At 41.5% G+C, this 25,241-nt stretch overlaps 1 protein-coding gene across 2 annotated transcripts in view; it reads right to left on the minus strand.

Moving 5' to 3' along the window:
* NTM (neurotrimin) overlaps positions 1-25,241 on the minus strand; it is a 946,501-nt gene that overhangs the window by 595,554 nt on the left and 325,706 nt on the right. The gene's annotated exons all lie outside the window — the stretch shown is intronic.

Raw genomic sequence — 25,241 nt, forward strand, 5'->3', positions numbered from 1 at the left:
AACTGGGGTACAGGCCAGAGCTGCTGGGGTGGAGGTGAGGGGGTGAGAGGATTCACCAGAGACAGAGTCTTGAACAATACAGGTGAATTGACTGAAAGGTACTGTAGAGGGAAGCAGTGGGCGAGACAGGAGAGGTCTGCCCACGCCATGTGGAATCACCTCCCTGGCTGGGAATCAAACTCATGCTGCAGTGGCTTCTGACAGCTTCATAGTATTGCACTTTAACCTGCTGTGCCACATTTTTACTTCATAATCATATTTTTATCAGAAAACACATCATCACCAGAGTAGATATGGAAGGCAAGTTAGTCTTTGGAAATAAAATCCCAGTTACCAAAGATGACCTGAAAAATGGAGTGTGTTTCTGTGACTCTGACATATTTGAAATTGGAGAACGGTCTCACTGATGGAACTCAGTCATTTCTCAGAGCTCAGACATTCAGCTCCCTGACAAGGTAGCGTCCACCCCCAGGTGCATGCAGGCTGCAGTTGTCACCCTCCATTGGCCTCCTATCTCCTGTACAACTATGTCTGGCCTACTGGACTAGGCCCTCTCCCCTGGACAGTGGGCTCTGTGGTGCAGGGGAGGTTCCCGGCAAGCATCCTGTCTCTTAAAGGTCACAGAAATGATCAAAGATGATCAAACTTCCATTGGGACAATTATGCCCCGTCTGAGCCTAGCCTGCCCTCGGTTCCAGCTGCCACATTCAGGGTCAATAAACTATTATTCTAACTGCTTTTCACAGCCCACTGACTTGAAATTGACTGCCTGCAGCTCTGTTTTACTGTGAGAGAGAGAGAGATGGAGAGAGAGAAAGATGGGGGGAGAGAGTGAGAGAAGAAAGAAGGAGGGAAGGAAGGAAGAAGGGCGAGAGGAGGGGGGAGGGAGGGAGAGTAAATGAAAGATAACTCCAGAGTCAAGAAGAGAATGAAAATTTCCTATTGATTTTAGTATAAGCTATTAAAGACACACACACAGTTTAACTAGCAACCTATTCTAGTGCAATTAGTAGGTAAGAACTATCTATTTTTGTGGCTAGTAAGCTAAAATCAATAACTTAACAATAGCATCATTAAGAGCCACTGGTGAGGACATGTCTGGGAGTGACCACCAAATCCAGTGCCCATGTGCCTTCTGCCATTTATTTCTCATAGCACCTTTTGTGGGGACAATGCTTCTTGTCTCATTTCATAGATGTGGAAACTGAGTTCAGAAAGACATAAGCAGCTTTCCTACACACTCCACGGTGTTAAGTGGGCGGAGAGGATTTGGCAGCCGTAGGGGACAGTGTTACCCTGACATAGTGAATGGGAGGACTGGAGAAAGGCCCCTATTGGACACTCCCCTGAGTAGAGTCAGAGTGGACTTCAACCATAATTGACTCGCAAACCATTGATCTTTCCATCAAACCCAAATGTCAGTTAAGCACACCCCTGGGTCGAAGGGGCTGTGCTTTTTGCTTGTTAGCGAGCTTCCCTCCATTTCAGCCCCCTGGCTCATGGTTTTTACAGGGTCTTCACCTTCAACCAAACAGCCAAACTGATAGTTGTTTGTATTTGATAAGAAAAAGAGAAATCTGAACCTCAGGCAGCAAATGTGCACCAGCTTGCTGACTGCCAGATTCCATCAAGTGGCACTGGCAAATGGGCAGGGGCCTGTGGATTGCCCCTGTGTGTGCTAGAAGTTGTGCAGTGGCTGCAAAACAGAGTTCACTCTCTAATGTTGAAAATGCACGGATATAGTAAAGACAGTTTGTTCACCATCTCTGCTGTCTTTCCTGGAAAGCATTGCTACCCCCTATTTTTGAGTCAAAAATAAAATTCCAGGAGAGTGAGTAATTTATCCATGATAATCTTATGTGCTAAAGTTTGGGGTTCAAGCCACAACATGCTTTATTCTAAAATACATCAGTTTTGCTTATTCTACTCCAACAAAGTGAGCTATTTGATTTCTCAGAAGCAGTCACATACTATTAATACTGGTTTCATAACAAAATACACTCACGTCCTTCCTGGTGGCACATCATGTTAAAGCGCAGCTCTGAGAAGCTATCATCAGCCGCTTCAGGACAAGTTCAATCCCCGGCCAGGGAGGTGACCCACATGGCACAGCAGACCTCTCCTGAACCACCCACTGCTCCCCTCCGCAGTGTACTTTGTCGATCTGCCTGTTCAGCTCCCCATTCTGTCTCTGGTGAATCCTCTCACCACCCCTGCACTTCTGTGGGTACCCCAGTTCTGTATACATAAATATGCACATATTATAGGGGTGTGAGAAGGAGTTTTTCTCCTCAGAGACACTGATGCTCAGTCATCTTTAAAGTGCCACTGTGAACGTGGCAGGAGGCGGGATCATTACCTCACTTGGCAGATGAAAAAATTAGACAAATGGCCACTCTGGGCCAATGGTGAGCTGCAGCATCCAGCCCCCGCCCCTGTTCCCAGGTTCAGTCTGAGAGATCAGAAAATCTTTTTGAGGTTTGACTCATCTGATGGGAGCTTATCCATGCCACCCAGGCTGGCCCTCTGGTATTTAATGCGTGTCCAGACTGTCCCCTCTCCACACACAAAACATGTGGGCTCTACATGTTATGGGAAATAGAAGGAATGCTAGTCACATTTCTGAATAAATGGCTTGCATTCACCTTGTTGATGTCAGAATCAAATAAGCCTGTTTGGTTGGAATGTGTGGCTTATTGCAAAGAGTAGCTGCCCACTGGAAAGTCAGAGTCCTAGGTGCCCAATTATACCCAGCAAACATTGGTGGCGCTCGGCTTGAGCCATTTAGAATTAACTACAGGAGATGAGCTAGGAAGCACAGTCATGGTTTTCATGGAAATTCCTTTAGAATTCACAATACTGAATACAGCATAAAGCCTCTTCACTTTCATTGCTCTGTAAAATTCTCGTCGGTTCTGCCCTATTTCACAAGTTCTTACCTTGATGTTAATTCACAGTGACCATTTTTAGCAGGTGAACACAGACTTTGGCAGGCAGGATGGTAATAGGAAGTGCACCAAACAGGTCTAAAAGCAAAGGGGTGCTGACACCCAACACCACCCTGAGCACCCCTGGTGTCACAGCCATCATTTCCACACTGGGCAGGTGTGTGTCACACAAGACCAAGACCTTTGTGTCCATCTGTGTCTGACTGCACTGCACACACTCATCCAGAAAAAATAATTGGCGGGGAGAGACCCAGGAATGATGGTTACCCCAGTCCATCTATCGCACCCCCTTGCTCTGCTGGTAATGAAAGCGGCTACCTGCCACTCTGGCAGGCTCAGAGAACTCCGAGAGAGGGAAAAGCCACTGAAAGCCAAGGAGTCAGTTTGATCTACAGTGTAATTACAGCCGTGCTGTGAGACAACACAAATTTGGCCCCTGTGCAGGCATATTTCTTTTTGTCCAGAAATTAATTTTCATATCAAAAAAGAAACAATTTAACTTCTGAAATCGAATTGGACAAGAGAGAAAATGCCTAGGATGGCGACAGGGGTCTGTGGCTTCAGCCTTGTACTGGACATTAATATTTCTGACAAAGTTGGAGGGCAAGGAACATTCCCTCCTCCTCCACCTGTTTACTCCAGGGCAGAAATCAAGAATCAGACTGCAAGTGGAAGATATTTGTGGGAGCAAGGGTAAAGGAAGAGAAAGAGGCACGTAAAGAATGAGAAAGAAAAAGGGGCCAGAGAGCAGAGAGCAGAAACGTCATAAAGCCAGATCTATTCATCTTCCCTGGGATCAGGAAGGGAGAAGGAAAATGATGTTTGATGTTCTTTTCTGAGCTCTGGAGGGCAAATGAAATAACAAATAAGAAAATGCTGAAAAATCAACACAGTTTATACTAGATAAAAACAGAGAAACCGTAGAAACAAATAGCACAAATGGCTTCTCTACTGATAAGTGGGTCGACACAAATACACCAGTTGAACTTCAGAACAAAGCTTCTCCTTAGTTGCCAGGTCCAGACTGGGAGTGGATCTTGGGGAGAGGGGAGCCACAATCCAGGTCCTGAAGCTCCGCTCCTCCCCTCCAATTCACATGGCAAACTCCCAGCCACTTTGTCCCCTTGCTTAGCCCTCATTGCACAGAATGGTTAGAGCTCATCTCAGAGGCCCACCTCTAAGATGGGCTACCACTGTTAATTGAGCAGCTATTAGATATCCCCTTTGAATGACCTGTAGGGAGAGACACATCACCCAAAGTCAGATGCAGCAGCAGCCAATGAAAATCCATTCCTTCCTTCCCCTTAACACCACTGGTTTGACAGCTTGGCATTTAGACATACCACCTTTCTCAATAAACACATCACACTAGCATGCCTATGGGGAGCAGAGATTCCATTTACCTCCCTAAAGATCCTCACCCTTTGTGGGAATCTTGTACTGACACCAATCCCTAAATAGACATCGCCAACTAATAACAGCTCACTTTGAGCATGAACACCTGTCCCAATAAGACGTTGGAAGGTAACAGCTCAACACTGAAACCTCAGTGCACATGGTCAGTCCTTCCTGGACAGAAGCAGGCATGGCAATTCTTCCTCATGCATCCTTCTCCTTCCTACCTTCTGTCCCCTTACACAACCCTAAAAGAAGTCAGGGCATTTTGGTACTACTTCAACATAATTGAATCAAGCTCATCATCCACCTATTTTTTTCTCTCCTTTTTATAGGGTCTGAGACTGCCTGGCCCCGGAGTGAGAGGTTTTTGGCAGCTGTGGAATGTATCTCAAGAACTGACAGAACACCCTGGCAGAGCCATCTCCAGCTGATAAAGTGTCAAATGAGATGGAACAGAAAGTGAAATCCATTTGAGGAGGCAGCTGACACAGTGGTGATTGATGTGAGGAGGAGAGAGGGAGGAGGCAGTGGGAGGAGCTGCCCTGCCCCTTCCCACGATGTCTGGGAGCCCTGTCTGTGGAAAAGAGCGTGTGTCTCAGGCAATGACCTTTCCAGCACCACTTAATGAACGGTGCATACCGAGTAGTTTGAACTTATGAACAGTAGCATACCTCTGCAAGCAGCTGGAAGGAAAGTAAAGGTGTGTATGCAAAGCCTCTTAGTGACTTGGAAATGACAGTGTGCTTTAAGGCAGGCTTCAAAGAGCTCTACATGCCCAGCATCCGTTGAGACGCAGACCATCATTTTTCATCTTGGAAATTAAAAAATAATAATAGGCCCTCCCTGGTGGCGCAGCGGGTTAAAGCACAGCACTGAGAATCTAAAGTCGCTTCCGCATGAGTTCGATTCCCGCCTGCCCCGGAGGTGACCACATGGTGTGGCAGACCTCTCCTGACCCGCCTGTTGCTCCTCTCAGCAGTGTACTTCGTTGATCTGCCTGTTTTGTTCCCCACTCTGTCTCTGGTGAAGCCTCTCACCACCCCTGAGCCTCTGGCCTGTACCCCAGTTCTGTATGCACAAATAAATAAATCTTTAAAAAAAATAACAATAATAATGTCAGAATTGAATTGGGGGAGCTACCTTTCCTGTTGCCCTAAATTGAGACATGGAAAGTGGTGATTTGAAGAGGATCACACGGCTTTGCATACTTACCCAAATGTGGCTCAAGAACACCCTAGGATATCTGCGCCATGAATGAAGACCTGCAAAGTGATGTGGTTCTCTTAGCCTCATCCCACTATTCTTTTCCTGCACCTGTGTATGACTTAGCAACTTTCATCTTTATCAAAAGATGAATGGGACTGAACAACTGAGCTAGTAGCAACTGAGTTACAGAGCTTGAGCACACCCAAGGAAACTGACCAACATTGTGTCAACATAGGCAAAGATTTAGAGCCCGTTAAAGACAAATTTCAGTGACATACCCCTGGGTCTTGCTGAGGCACACACACAACGGTTTGCCTATTCTAGCTATTTCATGCTACAGTATTATTTACTGTTGTTGATAGTGAAATATCATCTCCTGAAATGTAAGTATTCAACCTACCAGCATCATCCAAAAAAAGGGTCTGTTAGTTTTGCATATGTTTTGTAGGAATAGTCATTTTGTTTGACTTTCCTCATGAGCTATAGATTAGAATGTCATATCCATTTTTCAGATGGAGAAACTGAGGGTCAAAATCAACAGTGTACACAGAGCCAGCATATATGCTGTGTGAAACTCCCCCTTAAGCACTTCAGAGCTTCCTATGAGGCCTGAAACACTTTAAGGTGCCTGGGAATTTTGCCAACACCTAGCCAGAGGGGAAATATTCTTCAGTGTGACTCATCACAAGAGTTTTCTTTTCTTCATTTTTTACCCCTTGCAGCATATTTTTGGCAGGATCAGCTAAATAACTGTTATACAATCTAGCACCTCTTGAGACCTCAGTGGCAAAAAAGACCATTGAGTAAGAAAGAGCATTTTCAAGTTCTCAGGAAGGATTTTGTTGCATATTCCTAGTTGATCTTATTAGCACCTGTCACAGTGAAGTTAGCCCCTTGGTTATATTTTCTTGGCTTTCTCAGTGTTTGTCATCTTGTTTCTATTGTTCTGGTGTTATTTTAATTATTCTCCATTCTTATTATTGGATTTTCATTTTCTGAACAGCCCCCTGGGTGACGGTGGGAAAATAATAAAAAGAGGTAAAGTAATAAATGATTGTGAATAGTGGCACGGGGGGTGGTATTATAGTGATGGTGACTCTGATATTGTTATTTGGATTATTAATAATGATATTAATTGTGTCAATAATAAGAGTTGTTTCCATTTTAGCTCAGAACATTTTTAAAGGAATTTTAATTTGGGTACTCACACCCATCTTAGGGTAAAGCCTAGGTATTAACAAATCCCTTACCTTAAAGTAAGAGAAAACAAACAAAATGAGCACAAGCAATAGTTGGGAGCTACTGAAATGAGTGATACAATTAGGAACAAGAGTAATACCTCTTAAATTTCTATCTATGAATAATGAGGTTTGCTGCTTAAGGATAGAGACATGTCTCTTTGGCTTCTGGGTCCCCCTAACTAGCACCTTGCCAAACACAGACCCACATATCTGGCCCCCAAAATATGTTTATTGAAAGGATGGGAGCCAGGAAGGCAGTACTGCAGGCAGGACAGAAAGAAAGAAGGGGAGGAGGGAGGGAGAAAGGGAAGGGAAAGAGGAAGAAGAGAAAACAGGAGGAAGGGAGGAGAGAGGGGAAGAGAGGACGGGGTTGGGGGGGTGCACTGGATTCTTAGTCTGTGAGTTTTAGCAAATATCCCAAGTACATTACAAGAGTAATGGTTATTGAACCACCTCAAAACCAGGTTCATCTCCAGAAGGACCACTAGCAGAAATTCAGCCAGTAAATCAGCTTCTGAGTTGGGAGATGAGGTGACAGTAGTGTGGATGAGAAGTCACTTGCTGACCACATCTCCTCTCCCCTCCCCTCCCCTCTCTGAGCTGTCCTGCTGTAGAGTCTCTTCATGGTCAGATTTGTCTGCACCCCCCAGAAGTCTCCACTACTTGCTGATTTAAGCATATTGCAGGTTGTCCATTATTTTGAAAAACTCTCCATGAATATAGACACAGATGATGAGCAATGATGCCCTGTATGGCATTATTCATAAAATTATCTGATATTAGAAATTATCTGGATGATCAACAATATGAGGATGTTAAATAAATTATGGGATATTATTATGATGGCTATTATGCAGCTATTAGAATAATAAGCTGGAGTAATTTAATAGCTTGGGGAAATATGGTGACATTGAAGAAGAGAAAAGGTCAGGGAAGGAAAGTAGGGGGCAGGTCTTTGTTAGTGGAAGAGTAAATAAAGTAGTAGATTATAACACTCTTCAAATGCATGCTAAGGGCATTAAGACTTAATCCCTAGAGTTGGGGCAAACATAAAAATTTCTACACAGTAGAATAGCATAGCCATAAACTACACGGAAATAACTTTTTCCACATTATAACAAGTCATAATATTTGGTGAATAATTATATTCATCATACTTATGGTTAATTATAATACAAATTAATAAACAATTATCATGGTCATAATACAATTGAAACAATATCTTATACCAACAGAATGAATCAAAAAGGAAACTGAAATATATTATTAGAAATAAATGACTAAAATGCATTTGACTTTAATTTTCCAATGTAGTAACTATTAATGTGCAGTATAGGTGAATATAACTAATTGATTTCATTCTTTTCAGAATGTGCTTTTTTAATGCAAATGAAAATTATAGCTAATGCTTTTCTTCTATTTTTTTTAAAACCAATCCATGTTTTAATACTTGTGAGTTCTCTGTAAAATTTAGATATGATTCACTATTGAACTTTCCTGTGCTGGTGTGTATATATTCACATGAAAATAGAGCCAATTTTTCATACATGAATATAAAAGAAATAGCAATTTTAAAGCAAAAATTTGTATATGCGTATGGAAAACTATGCAACATCTATAGACCTTGATCATGCATCCTAGAAAAAGACTGTCTACACAAATAGACATCACCAAGAATGATGCCAGTGGCCTCGAAGAATACAGGCAATTAGCAATGCAAGCATGATGGACGAATATGACACCAGCTTGAAATGAGACTGTGTGAACAAAAAGAGAAGGCACTTTATTAAAATTACAATTGCCATCTTGTCTTAAAATTCCCCCTCCAGAAATCTCAATGTTGAGAAAGTTAGTTGTTGAGTTTGGCCTAGTAACTGCTGTGAAAAAACTATCTGGGTGACACTGGGAAAGACAGAAAGGATAGAGGCAGTGGAGGGGCCTGGGATAGTAGGAGGCCTGAAGTAGAACCACTGAGACAAGGTGGAGGGCCTGAATGAAACAAGGACAGCAGGAATAGAAGGTGTTGAGTTTCAGGGGGTTCCGGATGATACAATGAACAGGAAAGAGCAAATTGGATTCAGGCTATAGGAATGAGGAAGAAGTAGTTATTTACAAAGACTCTGAAGTTTCGGGCTTGGACAAAGGAATGAATAAACAGCAAGTTGGGTTAATAAATAACAAAAGCAAGGTGGATTCTGCAATTTCTATTATATTAAGAACTTGCTCTACCTCGTCTCATTAATTCTTATGACAGCCCAATGAAATGGGTTCTTTAATTATCTTCACTTTACAGATGAATAAACAGAGGCCCAGGGAGTTAAGTCAAATATGCCTGAGATCACTCAATTAAGAAACAGCTGGGAGAGTTGGGTTTGAAAGTCTTTCTAACCATCATGCTTGCCACACACAGTAGGTCATTAGACAGATAAGCGTGTGTATACACAGAGCCACAGGGGAGGTCTGCAAGATGTACACCAAGCACAGAAATGTCCCCATCAACAGTAAGCAATATACCCAGCACAAGAAGTGTTTTCTGGAGAAGAGAAATTCTTCGCCTCATAGCCTGTGTTGAGCAGAACCATGCCTCTCTGCAAATGCATTCAGTGAACTCAATCATGGGTCTGACCAGTCAGCAGCCTGCCTGTTGGTGAATTTCTTAAGGAAGCTTTGCAGCCAACCTTCAGGGCCAATTCTGTTCTGATTGCTTCCACTAAATCAAGAAGAAAATTGAAAAGATTGACATACGCATGCACAAGCCTGTGTGGATGTCTGGAAAGGTGATGATTGGTGCCCCAGCCATGACCTTTATTTTCCATTAATGGACCTGGGTGAGTGTCAGTTGTGTTTGAAGCTGCATAAAATGAACTGAAAAATAAGAGGGATAAACAGGAACAGTTAAGGGCCTTTTCGAAAGGAATTTGGAGTTGATTAAATAACATCAAATACAAGGACATGCTCTGATCTCAAATACAAATGGAATATCAGCATCAAAACTAAGCATTAACCCAACCAGACTAAGTGAATTAATTTAAGCAACATGAAAATGAGAGCTGATCTACATATCTTTGATCTAAAGAAACCAGGTGAGCATAAAGCAGAGAAAGATCCACAATGCTTATGATTTTCCCTTGAGTCCTTTAAATAGAGCAAAATCGAGGTTAAGAGATTGGATGTGAATGAACAAAGGGAGTATACACTTGGGGGTGGGCTTCCGAGCCAAGAAAATTTTTAGAACCAACAGTCAGGTGTCTTCCATTAATATTTTTCCCTGCCATCAGAAAATATAAAAGAAAGCAATTCTATATTCTGAATCTGTGAAGCGTTTCCCAGATTAAAATAAAATAAAACAAGTTTGTAGCTTGATGTAAGAAGCAGTGGGTAATAATTCCCTGCCAGGATTCTTTTTTTTTTTTTTTTTTTAATAACAAAACTTGGTGAGATCTTACTGACTGTGTTCTGGAACTGGCAATGATCTTCCTGTGGACTGTTTCATTTCAGAAACTGTTGACCTTGGGCAGTTTGCTGATCCTAAGAGAATTCCTTGAAATTTGAATTTTGTTCTCAAAGTGACACCCTAGACCCACCCCTGACTTTGCAGGTTCATCTTGTTCTTTTGCCTTTTATATTCTACCAATATGTGAACAGGGATTCCCTGTTCTTGTCTTCACATTTAAACTCATACCTCTGCATGATTTCAACCACATGCCTTGGGATGATTGCAAACACCTCATCTGCTCACATGTATGCCTGTGTCTTTATGGGACACATATTTCCCCTTGGACAGTTTATTTAGACTTACCATCTCTACCTCAACCACATCATGTTCAAAACAAATGTGTTGAAAATATACAAATGGCCTACAAGCATATGGAAAAATGTCCAGCATCACTAGTCACTAGGGGAATGAAATGAAAATGATATCAAAATTCACACCCTCTAGGAAAGCTATAAGCAACATGATAAGCAGAGACAATGTTGGCAAGGAGGTAGAGAAGCTGATTTCCTCATAAGTCTGGGGGAAGGTAAAAAGTAAATATATATGACTGCTCCTAACAACTGCATTAAGAATAGACAAAAAATGGGGATACTTCAAATTTCCATCAACTGATGAATGGTTATATAAATACAGAATATTCATACAATGGAATATTAGTGGGTCAAAAAAAAAAAAGAGAGAGAAAGAAACCAAGCACTGAGCCATGCCACAAAGTGGATGAATCTGGAATACTTTGATAAATGAAAAGAGACACAAAAGTCACATATTGCATGACTCCATGTATATTAAATATTCTGAATGGAGCGTTTCAAGTTCATCGAGAAAGAAAAGGGTGTCATGTGATTACCAAGCATTAGGAGGAGGGGGGTATTGGAAGCAATTTATAATAAGTATAGGATTTCTTTTTGCAATAATAAAAATGCTCTGGAATTAGTAAGAATGATTGCACAATTTGAGGACTATACTCAGATCTACTGAATTGTGTATTTTAAAAGGGTACTGTATGGTAAATTACAAACAAACTAATATACTCTGAAAATGATCTTGTATTCAGCAAAAAGCTATTTTTTCAACATCCAATTTGGCTAGTGATACCCTGTCACCTGCAGCACCCAGTGGCAGAGTTCACCCCACCAATATATACTGAATGCCACGAAGTGGGATGCCCCTCAGAGCTGACACTGGGCACTCAGCCTGTGCCAGGCAGTCTCTCACAGGCTTTACAAGTATTAACTCATTTGTGCTCCATCGCGGTTAATCTCTTCTGCTTCATCTGAGCAGTTGAGAAACTCTGGGCAGAGAGGCTATGCAGCCGGCTGCGATCACCCTCCAGGGAAGTGCTGGGACATTTCCAATCACAAATCCATACAGTCTGACTCCTAAATCAACACTTTTTGCCATTGCACTGTTAACTGATACTATGTAGCTCACGGCTTACCACTTCCCCTGCCCTGACTTCATATGTCCAAGGAAAGGAAGGCCCACTGAGTGGTTTAGAGCTCTGTGAATATGTGGTACTGTTACTGTTACTGCTGGCACTACTGCACTCCCTCTCAGGGACTTTACACAAAGTAGAAGAAGAGAGGGCTGTGCCCTCAGGGAGCTCACTTTCTCATAAATGTGTACACAGTACACAGATGCCTACAACACAGAAGTAAGAAGAGGTGTGTGCTATGATTTGCAGAATAATGAAGATAAAGTGATGCTTTCAACTCTGGGCTGCTATAAAGATGTGGCCAGATCATTGGGTTAGCAGGAGGCTGCACTCAATGGCCAGGCTGCAGAATGGGTCCAGGAAGGCCCCGTCAGCCTTCTCCCAGACCTTGCAGAGCCTGAATCTTGGCTGGCTGCCCCACTTCCAGACGCTCTACAAGCTATCTCTGACTTTCCTTAGTATTGTTTAAAATGTGCCTTTTTCTGAAAAATCAAAACCAAAAATCCTTAAATGGACACCCATGTTCTTTCATACTTAGCCCAACTCCTCTCCCTGTGTGTGTTTATAAACTGGCCCCTAACTCCTCTAATTACCCATTACTCCCCCTGCTGCAGGAAACTGAACTCCTTAGCTCTAAGGTAGACCCTCATAGTTTCCTGTTCCCCACTTTCTAAATGCATATGAAAGTCAAATTTGTAACTGTCTTCTAGCTCCACTTACATGTGTTTTGTGTGCTGACTTCACCTTAATAGCCCACTGTCATTTTAGTTTCCCTCACTGTTTTTAGCTATTTAAAATAGATTTGTTCTTACTATATGTCACATGCATCATTAGAAGAAGGGAGGATATTTCTATATAAATTGACTACTTTTGAATAAGAGAACCATCAAATTTGTCTGCCTACAAGAACTTTTCTTTAGGAAAGGGCCCTGCCAGGCTCTTTGAGTTGATGATAGACAAAGCCCCTAAGTGTGCAGACAAGAAGAAGAATAAGGAGTCCACAGAATCAGCCTGCTGTGTACAGGAGTAAGAGGAATTCAGGAGTTGACCAGGCAATAAAGAAATCCCTTTCAAGAACAATGGGGCAATGGATTCTTGGCAGGGAGAACCTAGTTTCCTCACAAAGGTTTGAGAAGGATGACCAACTAGAAATCCCTGAAATCAGGGATGGCTGAGGCATTTTTAGGACTGATGTTTGATACTCAAAGTTATTTTCTGTTCTGTGAAATGCCTCCCTCTCCAGACCCAGCAGGCCTTTAGGAGAAGCCTCTAAATCACAGTTATCTGAGCTAGATTTGGGCCACAGAGCAAATAGTTGGTGTCCTGTTGAAGAGATGGATGCTTACATGAACTCCAAGAGTGAGAGGCATTAGCGATAGTGAGAGTAAGCATCTGCAGAGAAGACCAAGGCCAACATTGCTTGCAAGACTGCCCTTTTCCTTGAAACAAAGCAAGAAGAAGGACCTTGAACGGGAGCACCAGGAAGGCTAGGCATTGCCTCAACAAAGGTGAAGTTTGTAGAGAAATCTCCATGGAGACAGCTGCATTCCACATTTTAGAAACTGCCCTGCATTTCTTTCTAAAAGAAGATCAAGTGGGAAAGGCAAAGCACTGCTGCTCTGCATGTGCTGATGAAGTCCTTTCTTGAATGGTCTGCAGTTCACTGCACAAGCGCCCCTCTGCTCTTCAGGGCCTGCCATCAACCACCTCCTCCAGGAAGGAGTCCTTCGGCCTTTTCCCTTCATTTCTCTCTAGTGTATGGATGTTCTCCGTGTTTAGTGATCAAGACTATAGCAACAACTTCATGGGCGAAATATTAGTGATGAGAACTAGCAATTGCTTAGGCCCTGCCCAAGGCCCACCTGGAGAAGGTAAGACTCAGTAGTGTGTACGAACAAGCCCTGCTGGCAATGCTGGTGCACACTGAAGTTTGAAAACCAAGCCCAAAGGCTGGATGTGTTTTGTTGAAGTGGCAGTCAGACCCTCTCTACCTTCTACTCAACACCACACAATGGAATCCCATGTCATGCTTGGCAAGCACCAATGTATCCAGAACTCTGTTCCAGAACCCACATGCATGCTGGTCCCCCTTTTACCTCTCTGACCTCACTTGCTCACCGCACTGCCCTCCCCACCACCACCACCACCACAGTTCCTGTCACTCGCTCCAGTCTGGTCACAGAGCCCAGTGATTCGAGAGTGGGCAAGGTAAACTTCTATTTCAACACCTGTACTAGGAGTGCACCTTGACAGGTACACCCTTCCTACGATGGCCCCATGACTGAATCCTCACCTCCTTCATATCATCTCTTCCATGAACCCACTGAGATGAACTTTTAACTAGGCTCACCCCCCACTTTCATCCCCATTTTTTGACTTATTTTTCTCCATAGCATTTATCTACTTAGAATACTGTGTATATTTTACCTTCTCAAAATTTTTTTTGTATGCCTCACTCTGCTGGAACGTAAATTCCAGAGAACAGAGATATTATTTCATGTTTTCCTATTTTGTTCATTGATATAGTGCTTGATTCATGTGGCAATGAATATCCAATAAATACTTGTGGGATGTGGGAATGTGGTATTTCTTTTCTGTCTTCCTTTGTTCGTGAGCTACCCCTTTCACTACAGTCTCTGTTGCCAACTAGTCTGGAAGCTCCAGAAAAAGAGATACTCCATCTTGGATGTCTGCCTTCCTCACTGTACCTAGCACCATGCTGATGATTTAGAGAGCACAAGATACCCCCAGACCATAGAGCTGAGCACACCCTTCCCTGGACTTGGGTTTCAAGAAGGAAGACCATGCAATGCCCAAACACAACCAGAGTTCCCTCCGCTCCAAGTCAGCTTCCTCTGCCTGGTCCAGCCATAATTTCCAGTCATTTCCCCTGACGTGCAAAGAATCCACCTCCCCCTGGCTGCTCTCACCACCCCCAGGCAGAGCCTGCTCAGGCAGCCTCCATCTGTCCCTCACCCGAGTTCCAGCGACCCAGCACGACAGCTGAGATCTATAATTTATTAGTGCCCTTCTGCTGGGCCTGTTCTTTCTTTTTCTCGGGCATCATTGCTACCAGGCCTCCATCAGTACCCTCACGAGGGCTGCAGGTGTTTGAAATAGAGGTAGTCTGAGTCAAGCACTGGGCTAAGATAAGCAATTTGAGACTTTAGATCATGCTGCGCAGGGAGAAAAAGTCTTTATTATTTTAAAGGGGGTCCTGGAATCTCTTCACTCCCCTTCTTATTTGCATTGGCCTGACAGTACAGTAAAATCGCATTCTGTTTTTTGAAGAAGTGTGTGCATCAGTTGGGACTGGCAACCTGTGAGAGAGGGAGCACGCATGAGTTGTCATCTCAAACCTCAGTAGGCAATATGTGTTTTTAATAATCATCTGGTAATTAACAGCTGTGATTCAAAGCCTTTCATTTGGAAAAAATAATAATAATTTTACTTCCTGGTGCCAGGAGCCAGATGGGCAGCCAAAGAGAGAAGCCTCCAGCTACATATCAGAGAGGTAGAGAAGGTGAGGCGTGTGGACTCCCTCATCACACGGCAGCTGACACAACATCTGGACAGCAGAACAAAGCGAGGCCTAAGTACCTGTGTCTACCCACCCCCATCCACACACTTGTTCACTTAGCACTAACATAGCACAAGCTTATAATCCTGCTATATACAAGTAGAACAAGTATGGTGACTTGTTCTATATGACAGCTTCAAAAGGATGCACAGCCTGATAGATAATGTTAAACTGGGAAATTATTTTGAACAATCACATGACCCTGAATTCTTTATTTAGTTAAAAAAAATGCATTTTTATTTAGTTAAAAAAAACGACCTTTAGGCCGTTTTGCCGCTTGCTCCCCTTGCCCCAATCCTCTCCCCTTTCCCCTGCTGATTTCTCCCTCCTCAGGGTCAACAGAAGGTAAAGCATCTACAGACATCATATCTGCAGGGATATTCTCAATGTCTTCGTAAATCTCTTGCTCTCTTTCACACACACACACACACAAACACACACCTCCCTGCTAGAGATATCAGAGGAGAGGAAATAGATAAAGGTGGACAATAAAAGAATATATTACATTCTCATTAAGACCAGTTTCTGATCTCTTACATGTCTGGGTATGATGACTGGAGTTTCTCTTCTTGGCTGACTCTATCTGAAGCTTGACATGGATTTAAGGGCTTTTACTGTTCATAGAAAAAGAGGACAAACAGGTACGCAGGAGGGAAGGAAGATGGGAGGAATAGTAGGTTAGGTCTGCACACCTGTCATTTTTTTTTTTGTTTTGTTTTGCACACCTGTCATTTTTATCCACCTTTGTTTGCCAGACATCTAAGGTAAACCTCTCCTGGGCTGGATGCCACATCATCAAACCAGCGTGGAGAGGACGGGAGCCGGCGCACAGCAGTTAACAGCCACCTCACCCGAGGGGAGGGGACGGTGGTGGCCATGTCTTGGCTCTGCACCCCATCTGTCCTTTCATCACCAGGAACAATTGCAGAGCTGTGGCTGTCTTCTCAGTCCTGCTTTGAGGGGCTTAATATTTTCATGGTTGCCATGGCAAGCAAGCTTAAAACACCACTGGATGATATGAATGATGAAGATAATGCTGCATAACTTCCAATGGCCTGACTCTGAAAAGAGGGATTTTGGCACTTCCATTGTATATAGTAGGAAGAACAGCAGACTGCAGCTCAAAAGAGCTGGAGTATCAAACCTGCAGTCGGGGGCTTTGTGACCCTGGGCACCTGCCCCTTGACTCTTCGGGAAGAGAGCTGACACTTCTAAGTAATTAGAAAATAGTAATGAGCATACTAAATATGGGGATTTTAACATAGTAATATATAAATTGTGGCCAAAGAGATGGAATCTGGTCACTGCTCTCCATTAACCAATGTTGAGACTTGAGCCATTACATGCAAACTTTCTGGGTCACCATTTCCTCATTGAAAATATTCGAACTTAAAGGAATGTATTATATATATATATCGTAATTGTATGATGGTAGCAATAGATAAAGAAGAGCCCATTTCTTGGATGAACAAATCCTACAGGAAGAAAAGAAATAGCTCATGTAGCCTCAGGGTGTCTTTCTTAGGACATTCTCACCTTACTTGTGACCTTGCCACATTCTACCGACCTAAAGCTCCCCCACATTTGTTGAAACCTAACCACTACAATAATTTCCTCAGGACTAAAATCTGTAAGAAAGTAAAAAATAAGTACTGGGACCTAGGGGCTTAGTCTCAGTAATATCACCTGTATGGCCTGAATTCGATCCCCAATCAGGGAATTGACCCACATGGCGCGGCAGACCTCTCCTGTCTCACCCACTGCTCCCCTCAGCAGGGTATCTCAGCAGATCCACTTGTCCTATACCCCACTCTGTCTCTGGTGGCTCTTCTCAATCGCCACCACCTCTGGCCTACTTCTCCTGGCATAGTTCTTCTATGCATAAATAAATAAAAATAAATGTATAAACACATATATGATCTTTAATCCTGCCAATAACACTGAGAGAGAAGCAGTACAATCTCACAGTACAAATGAAGAGACTGAGGGAGGTTCAGGGAAGGTCAGTAACTTTTCCAGAGCTATTTCTCAGTTGGACAGATGGAGAGAAGAATCCAATACAAAAAAACTTGACTCCAAACCTGTGTGCTATGCATATTTTATATTAATGAAGCACGTAGGATGCTAAATAATGTGTCAAAGCTATTATAAACATTACATCACTTTATGATTAATAAATCCTAAAGATTATTATTATCCCCATGTTACAGATGACAAATTGAGGTTCAGAAAGGTTAATTAATGTTCCCAATTCCTCCGATATGGACTAAGAGAAATAAGAAATCTATTCCAAGTCTCTTTGCCCCCAAAACCGCTGTGTTGATATGAAATTTGGGGGAGGCAAGAGCAAATCAAAAAAAGAACAATTATCTTGTCTGTCATGTTCTAGTAATAACATTGTGGGACCTCCCTCATAGCCTAGGGGTTAAGGCTCAGGGCTGCCACTGTGACCACCCATCCATTACTGTGGCCTGAGTTCAAAGCCTAGTAAGGGAAGTGACTCACAGGGCTCAGCAGACTTCTCCTGTCTTGCCCCGCAGCAGTGTGTTTCAGTAAACTCACTTATTCTGCTCCCTACTCTGTCTCTGGTGAATCCTCTCATCACCCTTTAAACCTCTGACCTACATCCCAGTTCTTCAATGAAAAAATAAAGAAATAAAATACTTTAAAAAGAAAATGATAATGATAGTGCTATTAATTAGCTGGGTTCTTGGGGTCATTGATATTAACTGGATAGAAGGTGTTGTTGTTTCCCCCGAGGGATAACATTATGATTTTTTTCCTCTTAAAGAGAAAAAATAAAAAATAAGCTTAATAATTCTATTTCCATATTGCTGAGGAAAATCTTCAATATGCAAGAAAACCATTCCCTACTAACTTTAAAGAGAAAGTATTTCTATGTACAAAGAAGAACATGATGATAATGATAATTATTACCCAAGTATTAAAATGGACCAACACTCATCTAAGTTCTCGCTCATGTAACCCTCACAAAAACCCTATCAGGCCGAATTTCTTTCCACCCCCATTTTATCAGTAAGATGACCAAAGCAAAGAGGCTTAATTATTTACCCAACCTCACTGAGAAAAATTAGCAGAAATGAGTTTGAACTCAGGCAGTGAAACTCACAGTCCACATTTTCAACCACTGTCATCTATTGCCACTAAAGTCAAAATAGTTCATTAGCCTAATGGTAATCAACTTGGTGCTAAATTGTATTGGGGATATAGAACGCTATGGAAATAATTCAAGCTGATGTTAGAAGAAGAACTTGAGATCTCAAGGTAAGTACACTGATTCTACCAAAGGGCATGATCTCTCTGAATCTCCATTTACTTTGTTTGTTTCTAATATTTAATTTTTATGCATGCAAGAACTGGGATACAGGCCAGAATTGCAGGGGATGAGAGGATTCACCAAAGACAGAGACAGAGACAGAGACAGAGACAGAGACAGAGACAGAGACAGAGACAGAGTGGGGAACAGAACAGGAAGATTGACTGAAATACACTGCTGAGGGGAGCAGCAGGTGAGATAGAATAGCTCTGCTGCACTGTATGTGGGTCAACTTCCTGGCAGGGATCGAAATTGTGCTACAATGGTTGTGGGAACCTTCACAGTGCTGTGCTTTAACCCCTTGTGCCATCAGGGAAGCCGATGAGTCTCCACTTATTTCTCCATAAATCTGAGGTCATGTTATCACAAATGCTTGTTGTGAAAATGCAAAGTGATAGCATGCCAAACACTTAGCACACTCCCAGCACAATATGGACATCCAGTCATTAGTAACTGCTCAATTGTTTTTTTTAAAGAAAAGAAAAGGTCAGTGAGTTAGTAGTAGTAGCTGTAGCTTGCATTGATCATCTGATTTGATTCATAGTGCTTCCTTGTTTTTAGGATGTTTGATACTCACAATAGTTTTTAAGGCAGCTTAGAGTAATAAATGCATTTTATGTATTTATTTACTTTATAAATACATATACATATATATTTACTTTCATATATATATAGACAAGGTGAGCATGAACATTATTGTAAGAAAGATGCCTTTCAAACAAAATAATTTCCAATTATTTGTACCTTGGACCCTTATGGGTATCTCCTAAGTTAAAGCTGCTGTTGCTTTTCCACTCTTGGGGATGAATTTCCCAGTGGATGTTAGCACATGATAATTTGACTGCTTAACCCCTGTGAACACTGATGGAGCATACTGGGTTACTTAAAACAAGCTGGATCCCCTTGGCCTCCATAAATGCCTCATACTTAGTTAAGAAGCAGCACATTTACCTTGGAATATCAGACATGAAAGGGTCTGCTGTCAAGTGCCTGCAGCAGTTAAAAGAGCATGCAGAAACTCATCATTTCCTGACATAGCCCTCCTGAGGCCTTGTCCCTCTATCATATTAAGTCTGCAAGGCTAGGGAGCTTCCTGCTTTGGCTATGAGCACCCTTCATGTGACATTCGCATGTTTCACTGCAACTTTGACAGCTATGGATTGGTAGGAATGCTATCTTTACTCCTCTCCCTAAATGTTTCCTATGACATTTTAGAGCCACCACAGCCAAACAGATGATTCTCCAAAAGAATGTTGCGTGATTTTTTTCTACTTTTTTAAAGATTTATTTATTTGTTTAAGCTAGAAGAACTGGGGTGTGGCCAGAGGTGTGGGGGTTGGGGTGAAAGGATTCACCAGAGACAGAATGGGGAACAAAACAGGCTGGACTACTGAAATACACTGCTGAGGGGAGCAGCAGGTGAGACAGAAGAGGTCTGCTCTGTCATATATGAGTTAGCTCATAGTGGAGGATCAGGGGTTGAACTCATGTTGCAGCAATGATAGCATGATAGCGCTGAGACTTAACCCCTACACCACCAGGGAGATCTCATCATGATTTTCTTTAGATTCAAAAGCAAACTGGCCACGATGGAATAATAACCACCAGCTCACCCTCCCATCTGAAACAACCAAAGCAGTAACAACAAGAGACAAATCTATGAAATGGTGTAACTTGAGACCCTAGTCATCAAGCAATAAAAGACAGGAATCTCCGTGAGATGAAAATAAATGAGGCCAGCTCAGAACTGCCCCAGCACTAACTGCCTAGAGTGTTTCTAGGCACAGAGTACAGGGAGGGGTACTCAGGCCGAATCTAGAAACTCCCTGAATTAAGCAGCTGAGAAATTATGGAGATAATGGCATTAGGATTCTCAGAGAGGAGACACCTGCACTGAGAGAGTGCTCCAGAAGTCTGCAGAGGCCCCTGTGAGTACTCAGAATAGTAAGCAGTATGTGTGTGAGGAAACTACCAGATGGGAGAGACCCATCCAATGGATAGGAGGACAGGACCCAGCTCTCATACAGGGCCTCGAACAGTCCTTGTTCCTACCAGTCAGCCTGAGGATACTCATAAACACCTTGCGTCAAGAATGGATATCAGCACTAAACACTACATTGACCTCACCTAGCAAACTTAAAAGTGAGCTCCAGAAGAAAATAGTATGTAAAGAACTTCCCACAAAGAAACAAATAGGTACAGATAGCTTCAGAGGTGATTTCCATCAAATTTTTAAGATAGTAATAATTATTATTAAAACATACTCTTCAGAAAATTGAAGATGTAGAGCAAGTCCTAGTTTTCTATGACTTCAGCATTACCCTGGCACTAAAACTGTAGTGACATTATAAACCAAAATCCCTCATAAATGTACGTGCAAAAATCCTAAACAAAATTTTAGCAAATTAAATCCTCCTTTTAATTTGCTTCTTTTTTTAAAAAAATTTTTCTCTTAATGTATCTCACTTTGATAGAAGGTACATTAGGACCATGATAGTTTTATTATGGCTTAATATTTTAAAAATCAAGCCAGTTTAATTCATAATATTAACAAAATAAAATAAGAAAAGCATATAATTATCTCAGTAGATGTAGGGGAATAAGCACTTGACAGTCTAAATCCACTCCTGATTATGAAAAAAAAATAAATAAATCAGCAAATTAAGAAGCAAATTTCCTGAATGTGATAGAGAGCATTATGGTGGACCTGTTATCAGCATCTCTACTAGTAAAAGCCTGGATGCTTCCTTCAGATAACCAGAAATCTTTACATACTTTCTAGTTAACATTGAATTGGAGGTTCTAGCCAATGTAATAAGGCAAGAAGAAGAAATAAAAAGCATCCAGATTGAGAAGGAAGGAGTAATACTTTTATTTGTAGCTAACAACAACCAGAGAATATATGAATGCTACAAAAAGAAAAAAAAACTGGAATTTAAGTGGGCAATGTTGCAAGATAAAATATTCTATATAAAATCTATTTAATTTCTACATACTGGCAATGACTAATGTGAAATTTAAATTTAAAATAATGCCATTCAAAAATGCATTTAAAATTTAAATATATAATAACAAATCTGTCAAAGAATGTCCAAGACCTATGTACTGATTACTAAAAAACATCACTGAAAGAAATTAAAAAGACCTAGATAAATATGGTTATATACTAAGCTAATAAGATTTATTATTAAGATAACATCTCTCTCAAAACTAATCTGTATATATATTTAATATGATCACAGTCTAAAAACTTATCATTACTTTTTAGAAGAAACTGAAAAGCTGATTTAAAATCCGTATGGAACTGTAAAAAACACACAATAGCCAAAACAATTCTGAAAACAAAAAACAAACTTAGAGGTTTAACGCTACCTGATTTGAAGACTTTTTATAAAGCTGCAGTAAGCAAAAACAATGTAGTATTAGCATAAAGATAGAAAAACAGGTCAGTAGAACAAAACAGAGTCCAGAAAGTAACCCACAGTTATGATATATATGTATACATGTGTGTATATATATAATCATTACCTTAGCACATTTACACAAATGTATATGCAAATGTGCTAAGGGAAATCATGGAGACAAAATACAATCCTTTCTATAAATAGTGCTAGAACAATTAAATATCCATATGCTTAAAGGAAAAAAAGTTTTCAGCCCATGCCTTGCATCATGTATAAAAATCAACTTACAGTGCAGCAAATACCTCAGTGATATCTGCGACTTCAACACAATTTAAAATTTCTCCTCTTTTTAGGGCATTATTTAAAAAATGAAAATATAGACACAGACTGAAAAAATATTTCAAATCCTGTATCTGATTAGAAATTTCAAATATCAATAATAAGGAATAAATCAATCCAATAAAAACTGTCAAAAGATTTGAACAGACATTATGCCAAATAACAAATGCAATTAACAAAGAAGCACACAAAGGATGCTGTAATTATTGCTCATTAGGGAAATTCAAATTAAAAACATAATGAAATGCCATCACACCCCTATTAGCATGGCTATCATTAAAATTCCAAATGTTGTTAAAGATATGGAGAAACTAAAACTCTGAAAAACTGCTGGTGAGAATGTAAAATAGTACAACATAAAAAATGAAGCATATACCTACTCTATGATCCATCAATTGCATTCCTAGGTATTTCCTCAAGAGAAATAAAACCATATGGCCATACAAAGACTTGTTTATAAATATTCATAGCAGTTTTACTTCTACTAAACGTAAACTAGAAACAACCCAAATGTTCATCAATATGTGAACGGATAAACAAATGTGGCATATTCGTAGAAAGGAATACTATTCAACAATAAAAAAGAATGAACTATTGATAAATGCAACAATATGGGTAAGTCTCAAAATCATCATGTAGAATAAAAGACATCAGACTAACATAAATACATATTGTGTGATTCCTAGTACATAGGACACTAGAAATGCAAATTAATTTATGGAGACAGAAAAAGTATTGATGGTTGCCAGGATGAGTGGAGGTTTTGCAGAAAGGCATTGGGAAACTTTTTAAATGTCAGATATGTCCATCCACTCCTTGATTGTAGTGATTAGACTTCAACAAAATTCACTAGTGTACAGAAACATTAATACTAGAAACTTAAGGTATAAGTAGTTTCTTACATATCATTCACATCTCATAAAGTTGTTAAGTATATATAAAATAGCAAACAATGGTTGCTGGAAGAAATAGTATGAAATGGGGAAAAAATGTTGTTTTTCTTATGCTCACTTTTGATTTTGAATTTTCCCAAAATATCTCCCCAATTTTTGCAAACGGGCTTACTTTTGGGAAAGACAATGGGATTCACTACACACAGACCATGGTTCCCTGTGCTCTAGTGGAAGTAGGGATAGTATGGCCTAGTCTGTAAACAAAACTGCATTTACAGCTGACATAAGCAGTGGGCTACTCTCCTAATAGCTCCTGTGATTTGTATCTCCCCCAAAACATATGTTCATGTCTTGACTCCTGGAACCTGTTTTCGTGACCTTATTTGGGCACTGACTCTTCTCAGAGGTGGTTTTAGGGGTTGAACTGTGTCCCGCAAAATTCCTCTTTTGAAATTTTAACCCTGAGCACCTCAAGAAAGTCGTTGAATTTGGAAAATGGACCTTTAAATAGGGGATGAAGCTAAATGGAGCCCATCAGCATGCAAAGTATTGTAACTGCACTGGTGTCCTTATAAAAAGGGGGCACTTGGACACCCCAAGAGATGCCAGGAACACATGGACCCCAGGAGAGACCAGGGAGAAAACAGCAAGGACCCTGCAACCCTAGCAAAGAGGCGTCACAAGAGACAGCATCTGACACCTTAAGCTACAATTTCTTAGCCTACAAAACTTGAGAAAATGCAATTCTGTTGCTGGTTTAAACCACCTAGTCTATACTATTTCGTTATGACTGCCTGAGAAGAGCACACAATGTCACTCTTAATTAGGGTCCCTACATCAATGAGCACTATCTTTATCCAAGAGGGAGAGGAAGATGTGAAAATGGACACACAGGGCGAACACCCACCGAAGAAACCTCGCGAGGGGTGTCCACAGGCCAAAGAGCGCCAGGGACTGCTGGTAAGCACCAAGGAGCCCAGACGGAGGTTAAAACAATCTCCCTCGCGGCCTCTAGAGGGCGCCAACCCCATCAGCACCGTCCTAGGGAACTTTTGTCCTTGGGAAGAGTTAGAGAACAACTTTGTGTTGCTTTGACTCGGCCCAGCCTGAGGTAATTTATAAAGGGAGCTCTAGACACACGCGACTGCCTGGAAATAAGTTTTTCTTTTTTTCTTCTCAGTATCAGAAACAGCTCCTCTACAGCTCCAAACGCATGGACCCCCGCCGAGCGCTGTTAGGTAGACTAAGGTCTCCATGCTTCTCACAGCTGCAGTGCTCAAGGAGCTCAGTCCGCATCAATGGCCAGTAAGCAACAGAGGCTACCAGTGCCTGTCCTGCGAACTCCTTTCCTCCTTAACTAGCTGGGAATTTGCAATGATGGAACTATCCTGGAGAACCAAGGCTGGAGATGTGGGAGCCCTGTGTAGTCCTGGCCCGCCAACATCTGAATCATCAGGAGGAGGGAAATGGAATTGTGCCTCAGTATGCCATCCTAGGTCAGCCGAGCTACTCCCCATTTTTAACGGTGATAATCCTCCTTTTTCAACATGTCCGTGATAATTATCCTTTCCCTGACTTGTATCACAAGCTCCTAGAATCTAGTTTTTGTGGGTGTGAATCTTCTTGAAGCACCACACACAGTTTCATGCACAAACATATCTTGTTCTTTCATGTTACTACCAACATAGATGGAACTGAGGGACGATGCTAGGTGGAGTAAGTCAGAAGGAGAAAGACAAAAAGCAGGAAGACAAACAACATGAACAAAACCCCTAGAAATCTGGCTGCAAAATTGAGGCTATCAGAGGGGGAGGAGGGGAAGGATCAAGGGAGCAGGTGGTAGGCAGTGGGCCTTGGCAGAGGTCTATGGAGGCTTTGGTAGTGGGTGTCGTGTGATAACATATATCTTCAGAGATATAAACCTATCATCTGAATTGCATATTGTGCTGTAAACCAATCTTACT

Source organism: Condylura cristata, unplaced genomic scaffold, assembly GCF_000260355.1.
Source record: "Condylura cristata isolate star-nosed mole 26May11 unplaced genomic scaffold, ConCri1.0 scaffold00025, whole genome shotgun sequence".
NCBI lineage: Eukaryota > Metazoa > Chordata > Mammalia > Eulipotyphla > Talpidae > Condylura > Condylura cristata.